The sequence below is a fragment of the Panthera leo genome, chromosome B1 (genome assembly GCF_018350215.1).
Source record: "Panthera leo isolate Ple1 chromosome B1, P.leo_Ple1_pat1.1, whole genome shotgun sequence".
Taxonomy (NCBI): Eukaryota; Metazoa; Chordata; class Mammalia; order Carnivora; family Felidae; genus Panthera; species Panthera leo.
In genome coordinates, this window is record NC_056682.1 from 156844288 (window position 1) to 156866373 (window position 22086).

At 33.7% G+C, this 22086-nt stretch overlaps 1 long non-coding RNA gene across 1 annotated transcript in view; it reads right to left on the reverse strand.

The window, feature by feature from the left end:
• LOC122217146 overlaps positions 1-22086 on the reverse strand; it is a 73263-nt gene that overhangs the window by 42578 nt on the left and 8599 nt on the right. Inside the window, exons 2-3 of the long non-coding RNA XR_006201313.1 lie at positions 3642-3742; positions 318-493 (exon numbers count right to left, since the gene is read on the reverse strand). This is a non-coding gene — a long non-coding RNA (uncharacterized LOC122217146). The remainder of the gene's footprint in view (positions 1-317; positions 494-3641; positions 3743-22086) is intronic.

Below are 22086 nucleotides of genomic sequence, written 5' to 3' on the forward strand. Positions count from 1 at the left end.
CAGTGATACAGTTTTTAGACATTAATGATAAGTATTTCTTCGAATGCCCTGAAAATGTGAGTCTTCATTGTTGAGTCATTTTAACAGAGAAAATAGGCGGTCTCAGAGGACATCGCAAAATTTACCAAGCAGGAGTCACGATGACATCCCAATAAGACTGGAGGTCAGAGATTAGAGCTACAGTTTGCACTCTATGATAAGGATTAATAGCTGATGTGAACTTTAGAAGTGAAAAAAATCTGTGGTTAGAGATTTGACCTCAGATTTTGCAATATGGGCCTGCAGCAGTTGCTCTAGGAATTTTCTTCTGCTCTCACCTTGACCGTTAATTCATGGCTGAATGAAGGGCAGTCCAGCCTGTGCAGTTCATAAGTGGTTTCTTTGTATGTGAAGCTAACAGGGGTGAAAACCAGGAGTCACAGGCTGGAATATGCAGAATATCAAATCAAGATGGAAAAAGCCAAAGATGACTCCAGTCAAAGGAAATATATGGCTGAAAATAGTCAAAATAATGGATTAGAATCAGAGATAGGCAATAAGAAAATATGGAAAATTGTAATATTAATGAGAAAACAGCAATAGCAACAATAAGACCTAGAATAAATTAGTTATACATACTAGGTGGTGTCCTAGACACTTGGAGAATATTCATTGAATCCTTTCCATACAATTTTGGGTGGACCTTGTAATTACCAATTTTTTTTTTTTTTAACAGAGACTGAAGTACAGTGAGGATAAAAACTTGCTCATATTCAAGTAGAAAGAAGTTGGCTTAGAGACATATTTACAGTAGTTATGCCTGGGAAGGTATGTGAGGCTCATTTAAAGGGTAAACAATGAAGCAGACAGAGCAGCTATTTGAATTTAGTTTGTAAAAATGTTTGAACAGCATGCTAAGTAGTTTGGACTTTATGATATTTCTCTGCTCAGTATTTCCATAACTCCTTTAATAAGAAATAAAGAATAGCCTAATGATTAGAGTTTTTAAAAGTACATTAGCTACCATAAGGGTTCATGATTACTCCATTGTTGAACAGGCTCATGCAGAGTCTGGAAGACTGTCAAGGAGTGCTTTACGGGGGATTCCTACATTGGGTGAAATATTCTTAAATTTTTTTTTTTTTTTTCAACGTTTTTTTATTTATTTTTGGGACAGAGAGAAACAGAGCATGAACGGGGGAGGGGCAGAGAGAGAGGGAGACACAGAATCGGAAACAGGCTCCAGGCTCCGAGCCATCAGCCCAGAGCCCGACGCGGGGCTCGAACTCACAGACCGCGAGATCGTGACCTGGCTGAAGTCGGACGCTTAACCGACTGCGCCACCCAGGCGCCCCGAAATATTCTTAAGTGTACCTTCCAAGAGAGAGATTTTAAGATACACTCTTATCCAAAGTACTTACTGTCTTTTGGGGCGCCTGGGTGGCGCAGTCGGTTAAGCGTCCGACTTCAGCCAGGTCACGATCTCGCGGTCTGTGAGTTCGAGCCCCGCGTCAGGCTCTGGGCTGATGGCTCAGAGCCTGGAGCCTGCTTCCGATTCTGTGTCTCCCTCTCTCTCTGCCCCTCCCCTGTTCATGCTCTGTCTCTCTCTGTCCCAAAAATAAATAAAAAAACGTTGAAAAAAAAAATTAAAAAAAAAAAAAAAAGTACTTACTGTCTTTCAAACAAATAGAGACTGCTCAAATTAAATACATGACTGATTATGAATTTTAAAAATCCCACCCTATACTGTAATATAGCATGGTATGTGGGAATTGACTAAAAAGTTAGAATGAAAAGCATCCACTCAGATACCGTCTAACCTTCAATATATTTTCACTGTGCTTAAAGGAACCTTTACTTAATAATTTAACTGAACTTCTATTTAACTCTGAAGGAGATGTGAGAGATAAACTATATTATGCTTTTTCATTTTCTAACCCGGCCAGCCATTCATTACTGATTGTTAAAAAAATGATATATAAGTTGAAAACTTCTTATCTTTAGTTGTCAGTGTGCTTTGGCATCCATTTTCATAAAGTTGAAGTTCACTGAGATAGTAACCAGAACAGATGAAACAAATTTAGTTTTGTCTGTTGGATAGTAAGCAGACTTATGCAGGGGGAGATAGTTGGATATTGGGTTTAGTTTTGAGTTTTCTATGCCTGAAGCATGAAGAAAGTTTTATTTAGTAGGAAATTGTAAACAGTTTCAGGAACATTAGAAAGGTTTTGGAGATGGAATTTTAGATTTACATCTGTGTATAGAGGATAATTGAGAGAATAGGAGTGAGCTTTCCTAGAAAAAAGAATGCAGCATGAGTTGGGACCCTGGGAGGGAATATTAGCTCTAGGGCATAGTGGGAAAGGAATTAGCATAGAGTCCTTCCTCTGCTGGAGAGGCAGAGATGTGTTTTAATCCTAGGAGTTATGATATAAAGAAATTTGTCCCATGTCTGGCCATAAACTTATGTCATTGAAGTTAAGCATGGCAGGTTAAGTCCTGCTTTTACCTTTCCAATATACTCCATTTTAGACCACTTACTCTGACATCAATCCACTGCCCTTGTCTGAGCAATCAATCAGCCCTCAGTAGACTCCTCCCTGCCTTCCCACTTTTCAGACACACAATCTGCCTTCCACACAGGAGCTAACAGAATATTGTTAAACGTAACTCAGGTTTTATGTCTTCCCTAAATACTGTAGAAGCTTCCCATCTCACTCCTAATAAAGCCTGAATTCCCTATGGTGTAGACACTACATGATCTGCCTTCTCCTTCCCTCTATACCTTAATGACCTAGACTTCTACTACCCTTCTTTCCTTTTTTAATTTTTTAAATGTTTGTCTATTTTTGAGAGAGACAGAGTGCGAGCAGGAGAGGGGCAGAGAGAGAGGGAGACACAGAATCCGAAGCAGGCTCCAGGTTCCAAGCTGTCAGCACAGAGCCTGATGTGGGCTGTAATTCAGGAACCAGGAAATCATGACCTGGGCCCAAATCAAGAGTCACTTAACTGACTGAGCCACCTAGGTACTCCATCTCTCGCTCTCTCACTCTCTCCCTCTGTCTTTTTTTTTTTTTTTTTTTAATTTTAATCTCTCACACTGTACTGGTTACACTGCCCTCCTTTGCTGTACCTTACACAACAAACATGTATCTGCCTCAGTGAGTGCAATTTCTGCTTTCTGCCATTAATGTTCTTTCTCAGATGTCTACATTACCCTCTCTTCATTTCTGCTATGTTTCACCTTAAATCATACGTAATAAATAGCAACCCCATCCATTTATCACTCTCTAAAACAGTTATCTGTTTAATTTATTTCTGCTCAGCAATAAGAATACTGTTGCACAAGAAGGTAAAGAAGTGTGGTCAAAACACACAGCTAGTTAGAGCCCGAGAGAGGGCTGCAATCCAAACAACCTAGATCCAGATTTTAAACATGTCACCAGTGTAGTAGTGTGATGGCTAGATGTGTGGATCATGTGTGGGTGGATGGGTGGCACTTACAAAATAGCTATAGAGCATTATATACCCTCTATAAGTCTCAGTTTTACAGTTCCTTTGCCTGTAAAGTGGGAATATGTATAAAATTATCTAATTCATAATATTGTTGTAAAGGTCAGCTAGTAAAATTATGATTTATTAATATTATTACATAAACTTACCACTCTGAGACCTGGATTTTCATCCTGAATAGTAATGCCAGGGCAAATGAATAGTAAATTTTTCTTGTTCCACCAACAGCATGGTTTCAAGAGCATGGTCTCTGGATGCAGAAGAGCAGGGTTAAAATTGAGGCTCCCCCACAATGTGAGATAGAGCTCATTTACTGCTGGACCTAGAAATGTCTAGCCTTACCTCTGGGGATGCCCACATATCTGACTTTGACTATTGACTAATATAAGAACAGTGGAATTTATGATGTGCTGTTTAAAGTCTAAAATTTCCAAGTGACACACAGAGCTGGTTTGTTTACTGATAGTTTTCACCTGACCTAAGTAGTTAATCTGCCTGGTATGACTAGCTGATCAGAAGGGCATAAAAAGATGCCACTAAAACTTCTGCCCTGAGCTATTCTGGAGCAGGAATTCAGAACATAGATCTCAGTGCTTTAATTCAGAGACAAAGCATGTCCATGTGTGCATGAGGAACCTGGGCAGATTTTGCCTGGATGACTCTCATATTCTCAATGCTTCCCTATCATTCTTTCTCCTTCTGTATTTTTAAATAAAAGCCTTGCTGTGAATATGCTTTGTAGAATTTGATGAGTCCTTTCAAATATACAAATTTATGAAATTTTTGCCAGCAATAATCACCACTGTGTTGAGCAAGTTAAATTGTTTCTCTGGGCCTTAGTTTCTCCTCTAAAATCAAAGTAACCAAGAGTATTGTATATATAGAAATTATCAAGATTTAATTTAATTACATATGTTTATTGCCCAGAAAAGTATGTGATTCATAGTGAAAAATAAATTACTATTTGTTATTTTTATACATTTGATTATTTAAAAGTGGATCTTATACAATAGTTTGAATATGTGCTGGGAATAAAGATTTTTCAAGGTCAAACTTGCAGGCTAATCTTGGTACTTCCAAAAGTACATTTGAATGTCATCATCTGATTGGATATTTTTGTTAAAACTTAAAAATGTGGTGAAGCATCACATATGCATGACTACAATTCCAAATTTATCTATAACAATATATCATATCATCTAGGAGAAATGGATAATCTGGAAAAAAAATCCAATGGTGAAAATGTCAATTGATGAATGATTTTCCTTTGAAGCAATCTCTTCTTTTAAATTTAATAAAAATTAGAAATTGTAAAATAAGTTGTTGAACTACCTCTTAAAATTTCATTTATTTAAAATCCTGTCTAGTCACTAACCAACTTATGAGAATGCAATATCTCTCTGAAGCTCTGTTTCCATCTTTGTAAAAAATAAAAAAAGAAAGAAAGAAAGAAAGAAAGAAAAGAAAAGAAAAAAGGAAATAATAGTGTTATTTTCATAAATTAATCTGATACTCCAATGAGATAGTCTATGTAACACATACTCTGTTTTCATTTAAGATTCGTGATCAGAGAATTCTAGAACAATATAATTAAAAATGTGATATTTTCTTAAAGTTATCCATTTATTTTAAATAAAGATATAGTACCCATTCTATACTACTGTTTCAATTGTTTTCTATGCCTATTATGGGCCAGATAGTCTGCTAGCTCATGGGAATATAATATTGAAAAATGGACTCATAGCCCTTTTAAGAGAGAAATAAATCAATAGCTTAAAGTGTGATAATTATTATGATAGGAAAATGCCATGCAGTAGTCTCATATGTGGAAACATATAAAACTATCTGAGAAAATTCAGGAAATAAACTCAGAGAAAACATATTTTATTTGAGACCTGAAGGATAAGTAGAAATTAATCCTATGAACTGCAGAGCTAAAAGCATGTATAAATGGCCAGAAATTTAATACAGGTTATTTCATGGATTAGAAGGAGTTCAGAATGTCTGAAGAATCCATTGATAGCTAGTAGTTTCATAGCTCAACAAGGAACTTGTTAATAATGTCTAAATATAATAAATCAGTAAATCAAGGTTTATGCTATTAAAAAACATGTATATTCCACATTTTATTTTATCATTTCCTTTATGTCTAAAGAACTTCTATTAGAAATTGTTTCAAAGCAATTTTGCTGGAAATAATTGTCTTAGTTTTTCTTACATGCCAATGTCTTCAATTCTCCTTTACTCCTGAAGGATATTTTTGCTAAATATAGAATTATGGGTTGATTATCCTTTTTCTTAGCATTTCAAAACGGTTATTAGTTCCTCTCACCTCCTGGATTCTGATGAGAAATCCTCTGTCATTCAAGTTGTTTTTGCCCTCAAGGTTATGGCATTTTGACTGCTATCAAGATTTTTCTTTATCTTTGGTTTTTGGAAATTTTATGATCATGTATAGTATGTGTCTGGTTATTGGTTTCTCTGGACTTACCTTGGTTAGAGTTTACTGAGATTCTTGTATCTGCATATTTTCAGTTTTTTGTTTTTTTTTTGTTTTAATTTTTTTTTCAACGTTTTTTATTTATTTTTGAGACAGAGAGAGACAGAGCATGAACGGGGGAGGGGCAGAGAGAGAGGGAGACACAGAATCGGAAACAGGCTCCAGGCTCTGAGCCATCAGCCCAGAGCCTGACGCGGGGCTCGAACTCACGGACCGGGAGATCATGACCTGGCTGAAGTCGGACGCTTAACCGACTCCGCCACCCAGGCGCCCCTGCATATTTTCAGTTTTAATGTTTGGAAAATGTTCAACTATTATTTCCTCAAATATTTTCATCTGATTACTTTTCCTCTTTTTGTTTCTGGAACACTGATGACACAATGTTAGATCTTTTGTTTTCATTGTTCCACAAGTCTTATGGAACATGTTTAATTCATTTTTCAATTTATCTTTATAGTTCACATTGGACAAGTTTTATTGATTTATCTTCAAGTTTACTGAATTTTTCCCCCTTTTGTCCTGTCCGTTGTCCTGTTGATCTCCTCCAGTAAGGCTTTTGCTTTTGTTTTAGTTTTGTATTTTTCAGTTCCAAAAGGTCCTTGAAGTTCTTCTAAAGATATAATTAGAAAATACAAATATCTTCTATTTCTTGCTATCTGTTTATTTTTCCAACTTAAATCTAAGAGTCTGAGGAATTGCTTGCTGGAGCATTTTAAAGACTGTGGCTTTAAAATACTCATTAGATCTTTAAAACAGCTGTGCCATCTTGGCATCGGCATCAGTTGATTATCTGTTCTTATTTAAATTGAGATTTTCTTGGTTCTTGTTATAATGATTAATTTTGTTTCATACCTGGGCAGTTCAACTATTGTTATGAGACCCTGGTTTATATTTAATTCTTCTAGTTTAGCAGGCAGTCAACCTGGCTAGGTTCAGGTTTTGTGGGCTATGTTTCACATGTAAATTTGGTTTTTGAAGTTTTTCCTCACTGTGTATTAACCAGAAATCAGTTTGAAACCTGGGCAGTATTCCATACCCTTGATTAAAGCATTTGTTGTGCTATAACCCATGGCTTATAACCCAGTTGCTGCATACAAAGCAAACAAACAACAATAAGTTCATGTAAAAACTAGTAAAATCTGGATAATGTCTATAGTTTAATAGTATTGCATTAATGTCAATTTCCTGTTTTTTATAATGTGCTATGGTTATATTAGATGTTATCACTGAGGAAACACAGAGTTTAAGGGCACACTATACTATGTTTGCAACTTCTTAGGAGACTAAGGATTGAAAATAAAATGTGCAAAAATAAGAAAATAGAAAAAATAGGTCTGTGTGTACATATACTTTTAATAATAAAAAATATGATTTTAATAATTCATTTATATTTATATATGTATATATAAATAAAGACAACTGATAATAAAACTATAGAAATATACACATATGAATACCATATTTAATATTGCAAGCAAAAATTATACTAAAATAACAATAATGATGGATAATTGTAGGGGAAAATAGATTTTTCATATATAAGATTATATAATTTTTATTGCCTCTTTTATTAAAGTTAGAGTGAGATACAAATGAGAAAAATTTCCCTGGTTTTAGTGTACAGTTCTATGAATTTTGATAAGTGAAGTTATAATCAATATCACAGTAAAAATCTACAACATTTTCATAATTCTTACTTTATTACCCTTTGTTGTAAATCCCTTGTCTCCATCCCCAAGTCCAGGAAAGCACTGATTTATTTACTATCCCAATATGTGTGTGTTTTCTAGAATGTCATTGAAATGCAATCACAGATCATGTCATTTCTGAACCCAGCTTTGTTCACTTAGCATAATGCATTTAAGATCATCTACATTATTTTATGTATCAGCAATTTATTCCTTTTTACTGCTTGGTTGTATTTTATTGTATGGATATATAAGTTTTTTTCTATTTACAGCTTGCTGAACAATTTGTTTCCTGTTTTCGGTGCCTATGAATAAAGCTGATATAAATATTTATGTATAAGTTTTTGTGTAGACAGATGAGTTCATTTCTCTTGGGTAAACCTAGTAGTGAGGTTACTGAGTCATAAGTTAAAACTGTTTTACTGTAGAAGAAATTGCCAACCTCTTCTACAAAGTAGCTTTATCATTTTGAATTCTCTTCAGAAACACTTGGGTGTTGCAATTGGTCCTTTCAATCCCCCACACTTGGAATGTTTAGTTATTTTTTAAACCACTTTAGTAAGTGTATTATAGTATCTCATTATAGTTTTGATTTCCATTTCCCTCATGATTAATGATGCCAAGCATCTTTTCCTGTGTTTGTCATTTATGTGTTTTGGAGATGTGTCTATTCAAATCCTTACCATTTTTTAATTTGGTTTTCTTATAATTGAGTGTTTGTAATTCTTAAAGTATGAAAACTATACCATTTATGTGTGCTATGTATGTGTGCTATGCAAATATTTTCTTTTAGGCTGTGCTTATTCTTTTAACTGTCTTTCAAATAGCAGAGTTTTTTGTTTTTTTTTTTTAAGTTTATGTATTCATTTTGAGAGAGAGACAGAAAGGAGAGAGAGAACTAGCAGGGGAGGCACAGAGAGAGAGAAGGAGGGAGAGAAAATCCCAAGCATGCTCCATACTCTCAGTGCAGAGCCCAATTCAGGGCTTAATCTCAAAAACCATGAGATCATGACCTGAGCCAAAACCAAGAGTGGGATGCTTAACCGTCTGAGCCGTCCAGGCACCCCCAGAAGTTTTAGTTTTGACAAAGTCACATTTACACATTTTATTCTATTTTTGTTTCCTGCTTTATGTGTGTTGTCTAAAAAAAAATCTTTGACTAACTTGAGCGTAATGATTTTCCAATGTTATCATTCAGAAATTTTATAATTTTGAATTTTACATTAGATTTATGATCCAATTTGAATTGAGTTTTGTGCATGGTCCACCACAGTACCTGTGTTTGACCTGAATAAACGAGTCTCTTGTCCCACTTAATGGCTGTATACCACCACACCCTTCCCCTCTACCTTTTAGGGCTTCTCTCAAAATGTTCAAGGTATCCCTAAGGTACTGAGACAATCCACAAGAGCCCTAGTCAGTATCTCTCCCCTTGGGGATACTCTCCAACCACATAACCCACCAATTAGGTCAAACAGATGCCCTAAGAAGCTCCAGCTTCTGGACCCAATATGAGGTAATTCTGGACCCAATAGATGGGTCTGATTTCAAAAGGGCAGTTATGAAATAGATCACTTTCTGGCTGGCACAGTATTTCTTTCACAGGATTGTCTTAAAATGATCTGCCAGGATGTTGCTGACATATTGATTTGGGCTGCCTCAAATCGCTGATGTAGACAAAGGCCCTGACAGACCCTCCAAAAAACAAAACACACATACACACACACACTTCCCCCTAGTGACCTGTATATCCTCAGAGCAGACTTGTACAAGAGAGAAGTCGAGACTGTTATTTTTTACCTGTGGATATATAATTGTTCCAGCACTGTTTGTTGAAAAATCTATCAATTTTCCATTGAATTACCTTTGTTACAAATCAATTTAACATATAAAAGTGGGTCTATTTCTGGTATCCTTATTCTGTTCCATTGATCTATGAATCTTTCCTTTTATCAATAAGTACTGTTTTCTTTATTGCAACTTTAAAAGTCCTTTAATTATGTAGATGTGTACTCCAGTCCTTTGTTTTTTTTTGTTTGTTTGTTTTTGCTCTTCTCGTTCCTTTGCTTCTCCATAAAAACTTTAGATTCGGATTGTCAATTTTTATTTAAAAAATGTCCATTTATATTAAAACCTGCTGGCATTTTATCACAAATTCATTTAATATATAACTAAATTAATTGCATTTAATTTATAGCTTAATTGGGGAAGAATTGATATCTTTACAATACTGATCCATGAAAAAAGAATATCAGCCCAGTTACTTATGTCCTCTTTAATTTGCCATATAAATGTTTTATAGTTTTGGTAAAAATGTATTGTGCATATATGATTAGACTTTCATATTTTCTTGCAATTTTATTGACTTTTTGAAAGTATCTAATTTTCAGTTGTTCTTTGCTAGTATTAAAAAAGATTATATTCTATGAGTTAATCTTATTTCTAATGTCCTTTTTAATTTACCTTATCAGTTGTAATAGCTTTTTTGTAGATTCTTTACAATGTTTTACCTAGAAAATGATGTCACTTGTGAATAATAATAATTTTCTTCTTTTTTTTTTCATTCTGTATTCATTTTGTGAAATTTTTCTTAACTTATCCCATTTACTAGGACTTTCAATTCAATATTTAATAAAAGTGGTTATCTTTGCCTTGTTCCTAATTTTAAGGAAAACATGTTTGGTGTTTCACCACAGAGGTTCATGTTAGTTGTAGATTTTTCAAGGATGCTTCTTATGTTGAGAAAGTTCACATTAATTGCTACTTTTCTTATAGTTATTTAAATCATAAATTAATGATGAATTTTGTCAAATGCTTCTTCTGCATCATTTAAAATAATTCTATTTTTCTTCAGTCTGTAGTTATAGAAGCACACTGATTGATTTTCAGGATAAAATCCACTTGATAATCATGTATTATCTGCTCTTTTTCTAGTGCTCTACATATCCCTATGTTGCCTTGTACAGGGTATAAATCAAGAGTGATGTTTTATATGGATTTGATTTACTAATAATTTCATTGAATATTTTTCAGTTATGTTCATAAAGAATATTATTCTATAGTTTTATTATAATTCCTTTATTTTGATATCAGGATAATTTTTGTCTCAATAAATCAGAGGGGATGTATTCCTTCTTCCTCTACTTTCCAGAGGAAATGACATAAAATTGGTATTATTTCTTCCTTAAATATTAAGTACAATTAATCAGTGAAGTTATCTAGGCCTATAGATTTATTTGTCAGAATGCTTTAAAATATAAATTCAATTCTTTAACAATTAAGCAATCTAGGTTATCTATTTTTTTCTTGAATTAATGTTGATACTTTCTATAATTTAAAGAATTTATGCACTACATACATGTTAACCTATTGGAATAAATTTGTTTTTAATATTCTTTAGTTTCCTTTTAATATCTGCAGAATCTAGTGATACTCTGAATTTCATTCCTAATGCTGGTAATTTGTTTCCTTTTTATTTTCTTTTGAAATATTATTAGATTTATAGATTTATTATTATTATTTATAGATTTATTTTATTATATTATTTATTTATTATTTATATATTTATATAATATTTATATAAAATATATATAATATATAATATATATAATAAAAATATATAAAATATATAAAATATTTATATATTTTATATTTATTTTATATTATTTATATATTATTTATATATTTATTATTATTATTTATATATTTATTATATATTATTATTATTTATAGATTTATTTTCTTTTGAAATATTATTAGATTTATAGATTTATAGATTTATAGGATTTCTTGTGTAATCTTCACCCATCTTCCCCTGAGGTTAATTTTTCTATAACCTTTGCATTATTATCCAAACTAAGAAATTAATATTGGTTCAATTTATGAACTAAGATATTGACTGTATTTGGATTTATCCAGTTTTGTCATTAATGTCTCTTTATGTAATTCCAAGATCTAATCCATAATCCCACATAGCATGTAGTGGTCATGTCTCTTTCGTCCCTTCCAATCTGTAGAAATTTCTGAATCTTTCTTTGTTTTTCATGATGTTGACACAGTGAGAAGTCCTGATCAGTTATTTTACAGAATGTTCCTATATTTGATTTGGTCTGGTGTTTCTCATGATTAATTAGAGATAACGTGTTTTTGTAAAAAAATACCGCAAAGGTAATGTGCCCTTCTTGGTGCATCCTATTAGAGGTATATGTTGTCCATATGTCTTACTGGTGATGTTCAGCCATTCCTATATATTTGTGCCACAGAGGGTGTCTTCTCCATTACCTGTCCCTCCCTCAATGTTATGCAATTGCTTTTAATTAGTCACTGCTCAATAATTTGGTTTTAGAGGGAGTAGCCTGGCCTCACAGGTAAGATTTTCTCTGTTTCTTCCCCACCTCCCTATGAGAGTCAACTTTTGTACCTTTAGTGGGCCTTCTGTAGGAGAGAGTTTGCTACTCTAGAAGCAGAAGATCTGTAATGGTACTGACATAGGATCCTGAGCTCAGGAATGTTTCTTGCCACTCTCCAGGTTTATAAGGTATTTTCCTTCCATTTTTACTGCACTCACAATCAGATTTTACTTGCATTCTGGTAATAGAATATTCTGTTCCTTTCTCTAGATAAGGGTTTTCTCCATAAGAGAGATGGGCTCAACCAAAAGTAGTTTTGAGCCTTTTCAATAGAAGCAGTAAATTCCTTCCTACAGGCACTGAGGAAACAGTATTTTCTTTGGACTCATCTGGTACCCCCAGTCTGTCTTGTAAGCATGTAATGGATGTGTATAAAAAAGAGCCTGAAACCTCGTGTGATTTCCCCTTTTTTTCTGCAAAAAAAAAAAACCCTGTCACTCTACACAATACTTATACTTTTCACAATTATTTAAAGCATTAGCTCAATTTATTTTTATTCATCTCTGTCAGCCATGTCTTCTTCCCATGTTCTGCCACACATGAGCCTGTCCGTGGCATTCCTTCTTTCCTTGGAGATTGTTTTCCCAGCATTTCACATTTGAAGAGAAAGAGAGCTCTATATCCTTTTTAAAATTTCCTGTTCTCTTCCCATTAATCGCTCTCCCCTTGAGGTACTACCATGACTTAGCTGATTATAAATTTAGGAAGAGTAAATCGAGCATGCGTAGCCCCGGTTATCCTCTTTCTCCAAGGATCTGTGTGTCAATAAAAATCATGGATTTCCTCTGTCTCTCGATGCTATAAATGTCACTCAGCTAGACTAACTACATGGAGCCCACTTCTTAAGCCTGATATTGTTATTAACTGGGTGTATAGAATTTCTTAATTCTTGAGTTCAGTTAAGAGGTCCACACTAACTATATTCTCCAATCCAATTAGTATAAAAAATAATGGTCATATTTTATCTTCCATCTAACAAGTCAGACTTTTTGAATTTTTAAAAGTTTTTCAAACCTTAGGAGGGAAAGTACAGATCCAGGACTCAGTACCTAATATTACTATTTATGTACAACTATTTCTGGAGTGACCTAGGAGACACCAGTAGCTTTTCCATGAGCGAAGATATTGTGGAGTAGGAGAACACAAAGTATAACACAAAATATACAGGAGGAGAGGCTTTTTTCAAAGCCTCGCCACATGGTTTTTGGCCTTACACTTTAGGATTTCAGTAGAATTTTGAATTTAATGATATCTAGTGGAATTTGGACTACAAGTTTTAAGCCTTGGCCTATGTGGTATATTGCATATGGTGACACCTATTTATGGAGGTTTTGTCCACAGTTGAGTGACTATGTTTATAAAAGCAGAGAGGTAAGAAAAAATACTTGAATCTTGGGGAAGATTTTGGGTTCTTCAGGAATGTCAAAGGCAAATGGGTTTAAGTAAGTATAAGCAGTAAGTATAAGCAAACACAAAAAGAAAAAGGGATGTATCTCAAATATACCACAGTGTTACATCGCAAATATACCACAGTGTTACAGGGAACTTATTAACTGGGCACAAATAAAGGGAGAGTTTAATCATAAAAACAGCAGTGGTCATGAGTGACCTCTCCAATGCTGGTCCTATGGGTGACCAATATGGTAGTCACAATCCCAAAGCTGTTATGCAGGCTCAGGCAGTAGCACTTTGCAGGCTGTTACTAGCTTCCAACACAGGTGCAAGATTTCCTAGGAATGTTTGGCTGAAGCAAAGATTTGATTGCAAAAAAAAAAAATGGATATTTCTAGTCTTTTTAAGCATTTATGTGCAGAACAATTTCTACTGCAGTTAAAATGTAAGGCATCTGAGTTTGCTTGTTCTATAGAGCACAGGGGAATTTCTAGCTTTAAATTGTTAGAGCTAGGCTTATGTAGACATGACTAAATACACTGAACCAAATTCCATTCTGCATTTGGGGCCATAGAGGATTCTGTGGAGGGATATAGAGACTTGTCCACAAGCTCAAGAATGAAAACTACTTTACAAAAATATTAGAGTGTATTTTAAGGCGAGAGAATTATAGTAAGTGGGTATGCAGATACTGCTTGAGCCCAGAGGAATTATTACTGAGAAATTTATAGAATTGAAAATAGAGGGAAAAAAGTATATTAAGGAACACATAACTGAAGTTTGGTTCATAACACTTCACCTCACCCCCAGTTTCTACCCGCCCTGGCACAGGCTTCGAGTAACAGACGCTTTGGTCCAGAAATCTGCTGAGTATGAATCTCCAACTGAAACAAATGTGAGAACTTTGCCTAGGAGGCAGATTTCATAGAATGGCTGGCTTCTAGATGTGGTAAATGTATTGTGACAAAATTAAGTTCTTGTTGGGACTTTTCCTAATTGAATGTTAATGAATTCATCATGGATCCTGGACAACTGGCACAGACTGCTTGGTGTTCCAGACTGCCTGTCTATTTCTGGTTTTTGGCTAACGCCAAACACATATTTCTGAACTCCTTCACTTCTATAGAAATGAAACTCTGTCTTGGAAGTTAGTAATGCTAAGTACTGGGTCCTGGAGTGTGTAGGATCAAGATGGATTTGTCTCCCAAATTATGGTGGTTATGTGGCTAGAACCCTAATGATCTTATTTCTTAATATTTTTGTCTCTTCAAAATATGAATGGTTCCATTGTATAAATGTATAATTTGTGTGTTTATTGACTGGTTGGTGAGAATATTTGGGTGGTTTAGAGTTTGGGATTAGGTACTGTTGAAACATGGATGCATATTAAAATGGGAACACTGACACAATGTATATACATCAACATTACATGCATACAAAATTCTGGAAAGTCAAAACTAACATGATAGAAAGCAGTTGAGTGGTTGCCAAGGTCCAGGGATTCACTAAAGAGTGCTACAGGGAGATTTTTGGCATGTGGGAGATTTTTGGCATGATGGAAATATTATATATCATTATTGTCGCAGTGGTTACATGACTGCACATATTGAAAAATGTGCTAAATTGTACACTTAACCTTGGCAGTTTAAATATATAATTAGACACAACACAGACTTAATGTTGAACCAGTACAGTTCAGAGACAATTTCACCAATTACCAAGCAAAACAGCTGTGGAAAGAACGTAAGCTTTGAGAAGGAATCTATGTGGACTCAACAGGAAAGGAATTAGAAAGAATAGTTTTAGATTTAAATTTAACTTAAAGTTTGGTCTTTGGACTTTTAAGTGAGAAGAGGAAGAAAAGTATATTTTGAATTTAATAAAACACATGATTATTTTAAAATTCAAGGAACTTGTATTTAATTTTATTTCTCCCTGAGAATTGTTAATTGTAGTATAAGAAGCAATTTTGATCAAATACTAATATTTAAGATCTTTTAAAATTTATGATTTCATTTTTTATACTTTTTTTTCTTTTTAGTATGAATTTAGTGTACAGGATATACTGGCCTCTTAAAGTAGTTGGGAAGTTTGTTTTTGTTTTGTTTTTATGCATATTGTCTGAAAGAGTTTGATAATATTGGAATGAGCTGTTCCTTGAGAATTAGATGGACCTTGACTATAGACCACTTGTACACTAATACATTCCTAGGACCTCAAATAGGGTTAAGAAGAAATTTGTTGGATTGATGTGTTCCTCTACCCAATTTAACTGAAAGTGTTTTCCCCCCACGTTTATATTTTAGGTACCATTATTTTAAATTGTTTTTATGTTCTCTTTTCTAAATTCTTGAGTTTGGTCATTTATTTTCACTCTTCCTGTTTAGTAATGAAAATGTTTAAGCCTACAAATTTATCACTGAGTATAATTTTGGTCATATTCCATAGAGTTTGTAAATTGCTGAGCTCATTATAATTATTTTCTAAACATGCTATTATTATGCTTTTGCTTTACTTTATACACGGAGTCCCTTTTCATATAGCTTTGTACATTTTCCCATTTTTTTTTCATTACTGGTGATGTAGTTTCTACAATTTCTAATGTTCCTGGATTTTTAGAGGTCTTCTTTGTTGTGTTCTTAGCTTAAATTTAAATATGTCTATTTAGAACTTCTCTATTATTTTTTGTCAGCTTGATCTGTTAGAGGACATGAACACATATTTTTTTTTTGTTCTTTCTTCTTGCATTTCTAGCATTTTTTGTCTTATGTATTTTGCTATGATTTATTTTTAATTTTTAATTTAATTTACTTTCTGGCATTAACATTGTAGAGACTGTTTTCTTTTGCATCTTTCATCTCTTTCCTTCTTTTACATTCATGTTTTTAAATCACTTTGTTCTAGATATGTCTCTTTGAAAACAACATACAGTTGAATGTTATAACCCTGTGCAGTTGGATTTAACTTTGTAACCCTGAGTGTGAAGTTATTATATTTCTATATATTGATCTGGCATAAAATTTTGGTTTTATTTCCATCATCTCATTTGATTTTCTGTTTTTTAATGCTTCTTAGCAATTGCCTTTCTTTTCTACCATGTACTTTATGATCTGCAGTATTGCTTCATTTCTACTTCCTTCTGATAATCTTGAAATTATAGAATGCTTTCGTTCTATTCACAGAATTTTCTGTGCATGTTTATATCAATCCTTAATCTGTATTTCTTGATTTATCAACCTTAGGAAACACATGGAGTACTGATTCTCTTTGTAAATATTAAATTAGTAATTTACTTTACCTTCTCCTATTACATTCCCAAGTCACTTTTTCAGGTTTGAGATTTTTGCCTCAGAGTTTTTGTGGATAAACTGTCATAAGATTTTCACGAGATAGCAAATTTTTTATAATTTACAACCTAACTTCGTATCTATAATGATCTGTTAAATTAACACCGATCTATGTTTATAACTACATTCAGTGCTACCACCGGTAATTTACACTGTTGTGTTCAGATATTTGAAGTTTTTGTTTATTGATCAGTTGTCCAGAAGGTAATATGAAATAGATTTTATTTGGAAACTATGTAGATTCTATACTTCCACAGAAAGGTTGGTTAGGGTCTTCTGTTAAAACTATTTACGGATTTGCTTTACTACTGGCACTTGTTTATCAATGTGTTAAAATATTTATTAATAATCTATTGACTATTTCCTTTGAAATACATTTTCAGATGCTGAGTATACAGCAGTGCATAAGCAGCCAAAACCTCAACCTTATTTGAGCTCTCATTGCATTGTGGATACAATAAACAGGTAAACACAGAAATATACAAGATACATAAAAAATATTCAGTACACTAGGTAGGGGATATGAAGAGTATACTATGTAGGGAATTTGAACTGTGTTTTCTGGAGACATGATTAGAATAGGCCTCTGAGAAAAAGCCATCTGAAATCAGGAAGGAAATGCCTAAGAAGAAGAAATAGCAAATGCAAAGACTCTGAAGCTTTAAAATTTCTTGGCTTTGCTAGGAGTAGCATGGAGACCACAATGAGCAGAGAAAATTGAATGACAGAGAAGGTTGTATAAGAGATTAGAGATCTAGTTTTGGGCCAGGTCATTTAGGAGAAAATAGTTTGTACTTTAATCTAAGTGTGGCATAAGTCATTGCAGTGTTTTGAAAAAACGAGGGTTAAGTGATCTGATTTAAACTTTTAAAATTTTGTCTAGCTGTTGTCTTGTAAATATACTATGGAATTACCCCATTTTATTGAGAGGCTTGAGATCAATTTGTTTCATATATTCTTTTTCTTTAGAGGTAAAAGGTTTTTTTTTTCTGTGTTTATTCATTGCCCCCCAGTTGTTTATTTATTTTAATATGTTGGAAGCATGTGCCTTCATATATTTTTGCAAATTATATTATTTCTTTAAAGTTGACTTTAATTGGATCAATGAATATTTTTTGGTTCAATGCATATATCAACCATTGCCACAAAAATTTCATGTAAAAGTTCACCTAAAAACTCATTGATTTAGGGGCACCTGGGTGGCTCAGTCAGTTTAAGCCTCCAAAACTCTTAGTTTTGGCTCAGGTCGTGATCTGGTGTAAGATCGAGCCCCACATCGGCCTTTGTGTTCACAGTGCCAATGCTTGGGATTCTCTCTCTGCCCCTCCTCCTCCTCCTCCTCTCTCTCTCTCTCTCTCTCACTCTCAAAATAAGTGAATAAGCTTAAAAAATCTCATTAATTTAAAATAGTAGTTGACATGTGATCACATAATGGTGGGTTTGTCAGGGGTGTGTGTGGTATAGGCTGGGATCAGTAAGACATGGCTCTAAGGTTCAGTTTTGGCTCAGGTCTGTCCCCATGCTTATTATCCTTTCTGGACTATTGTGTAGGGGATTGGAAGATGCCAGCGAGATGTCTGGACACTAGGGCATAGATAAAATTCTCATGGGGACGAAAGAAACTTAAGAGAAGCAAGAGGAAACATGTGATGTTTCTTGATGCTAGGCTTAGAGGTTCTACACTGCCTTTTCCTCACATACATCTGTGGTCAAAGTGAATTTCATGGTCAAGTCCATAATCAGAGGAGCAGAGAAATAAATTCCTCCCAGTGGGAAAAACTACAAAGTCACATGAACAAAGTCTGTGAATACAAGGAGGAATGGAGAACTGGATCAATGTAAATTTTGCCATAGTCAAATTTATTTCATTTTATATTTTTTGTTAGAGTCAATTTTTCATTTACCTCATTAATATTATTTTCTTCTTCTCCTCCTCCTCCCTCTCCTCTCCTCCTCCTCCTCCTCCCTCTTCTTTTCCCTCTTCTTTTTAAAATTTGAATATTTCCTATTTCATTGCTTTTGTTCCTTTCAGGGAAACTCGAGTATCACTATTTCAGATCTCCTATGTTCTTAATATTATATTCTTTATATAAACTGGTTGGCCTTCTTCATCCTTTGCTTTCACATTATATATGATTATCTAAGCTTGTCCTCCATAAAACTGATATGTTTTCTATACTATTGATTCTCCCTTTTCTGCTTCATTTCCACTTGATTGTATCTAATTGTGTTATTTCTCCTTAATTTATTTCCTTAGTTAGCCTAGCTCAATTTTCACCATATTCCACTGTCTTACTTTTTTTTTTTTTTAATAGAGTTCCTGGGTGTTCTTTGTCTTGCCTTTTTTGTTGTAACTTAGAATATGAATGTTAATCTTTGCTAAATCTTTTCCTCTCAATTTTTTTCTTTATTTGTTGTATGATACCTATACTTTCCATTTACTGAATTTTATTTGTATGTATCTCTTTCTTTTTCTTTTTTTGTTTGTATGAGGTCAATTCTATACAAACCTAATTCTCAATATTAAATTGGTGCATAATTGCTGGTCTTCTCATGAGACCCCCCCCCCTTCTCTTTTCTGTCTATATACTCTCTTCCTAGTCCTAGGACACATTATAACCATATAGCAATATGTCTTAAAGGTATATTTTAACTGAACTTCTTAGTCATATATTGAATTGCCCACTTTACATGTTAACTTTGAGGTATAATTATCCTCATGAAATTACTATGTAAAAAAATTTTTTTATATTATGTTTGAAGCCCACTCTCCCTCTAGCTACCCTTATCGTTAAATGGTAGACTTGTCAACTCAATTGTCAGGCATCCTTTTTTAATGGGGATTAAATGGTAGTTTATCTGGCAGATACTGTTCTAAACTTCCTTTTGGTAAATTATGTTGTTTCCAAGGATAGAGTACTATAATTATGCTGTCTGCTTTCCGGAGGTTTAACTAGTTTTTAATTGGTATGAAGACAACTATCACTCAGGTTAATTCTGTGAGAAAATCAAAACTTTTCTCAAAATGGAAACAATAGCACTCTCTATAAAAAATTACTCTATTTTATCCAGAAATAATAAACTTTTCATAAATTTATAAGAAATAAACCCTGCCTGTCTAAAACCTCATATCTGTAAAGAATCTATACTGGTTTATCTTTGTTTGCTCCAGCAATGCTAGCAAGCTCTGAAACGGCACGGTCAAAATAGCAAATTTCTCATATTTTTATGACCTGTTTAAACAATCAGAATCTAGGCAATGTTAAAACTTATTTTGCATACAATGCTTGCATTAGTTTCCTGTGGCTGCTGTTACAAACTAACATAAATTGAAGGCTGAAAACAACAGAAATTTATTCTTTCCTGACCCTGAGGCCAGAATTCTGAAATCATAATCACTGGGCTAACATCAGGGTGTCAGCAGGGCTCCCTCTAGAGGCTGTAGGGGAGAATCCACCCCTTGCCCCTTTCTCGCCTCCTGGTGGCTGCTGGCTTTCATTGTCTTGTTGCCACGCACTCCATAACTCCATTACTTCAAGGCCAGCATCTTGAAATCTTTCTTTACTCTATTTTCACATCACTTCTCGTGTGTGTGTGTGTGTGTGTGTGTGTGTGTGTGTGTGTGTGTGTGTATGTGTGTGTGTGTGTGTGTGTGTGTGTGTGTGTGTGTGGTGTGTTGTGTTGTGAAATCTCTCTCTAATTCCCTGGTATAAGGTTACATATAAATGTATTTAGGATCCACCTTTTGAATACAAGTTGATCTCCTTGCCTCAAGATCCTTAATCAATTACATCTGCAAATATCATTTCATTATTTTATTTTATTTTATTTTATTTTTCCAAAAATATTTTTTTAAGTTTATTTATTTTGAGAGAGAGAGGGAGAGAGGGAAGGAGGCTTGAACTCACAGACTGGGAGATTATGACTGAGCTGAAGTCAGATGCTTAATGGACTGAGCCACCCAGGTGCTCCTAAAATAATTTATAATATATATGATATTACTGTACTTAGCACATGCTAAATGTTATAAACACTTCTATTATCACTATATTTCTTACTCATATTATACAATTTTCTTTGTAAAAATGTTTTGATCTTACTTTATTATAACATTGAGTGTATATATCTGAGTATATATGTTTGTGTTTATTATTAAACTACTCAAATGGGTTTAGAAAGAGAGAAATGTAGCTTGCACCTAATGAGAGTTAAAAAAAAAAAAACAAGCTATACATCACTGTCACAATTTTTTAAAATTTTTTCCAGTTTTATTGAAATATAATAACATATATTAGTCCAAGGTGTATAATGATAGATATATGTACATATTGCAAAATGATTGCCACAATACGTTGAATTAACAATCACATTACATACTTACAAAATATTTTGTAATGCGAATACTTAAGATCTACTCTTTTAGCAACTTTCAAATATACAATACGATATTGTTAACTATAACCACTGGGTTGTACATTACATCCCCATTACTATTTGTCTTCTAATGTAACCTTGTTATCTTAAAAAAAATCATGAAATCCTAGAAAAGAGAACAGATTAATAGTTGCCAGAGTCTGGGGAAGGAGGTGGCAGAAATGGGTAAACGTCAAAAGGTGAAAGAATGTACTTCTGACATGGAGTTTTTGTTGCTGATATTATTTTAGAGAAGTGACTTGGAATTGTTTAATATTAGCATTTTGAAAGGCTAACTTTTTAGATTAAATATCAACAAATTGCTTGGCTGAATCATGACCCTATAGATAAAGCATGAGAGACAAGTAACTTGCACTTTGAAAAAACATTTTCCATTAGGTGTTTTGTTTTTTTTTTTTTTTTAGTTGCAATACTCCTTGAATTCTAAGTGCATATTATAGAATTAAATGTTTTGCAATAGAGAAAGTGAAGATTAAATTTTATGTACTTGCTCAATTTATTTCATTCCTTTGACTCAAGTCCCCAATTGTCCTTGATTCTTAGGTCAGTGCATTTTGACCAGCCTTCACTTGTCTGGTCCAAATCTATATTTTCTTTTCATTATTTATCACTAACTAAACCCATCAACAGAAGACACAGTGAAAACATTGAATTTAAGACTACCTCTGCCCACTCCCACCCATTAGCATCATGTTAAAATAAATTTTATTCATTTATTTATTTGCTGTAATGATGACTAAGTTGTATTTAAAAAATAATGAATTTCAAACTACCCTCTGTGAAAAGCAGAAATGCCACTTCTGGTTGTGCTGCCAACAAGGGCA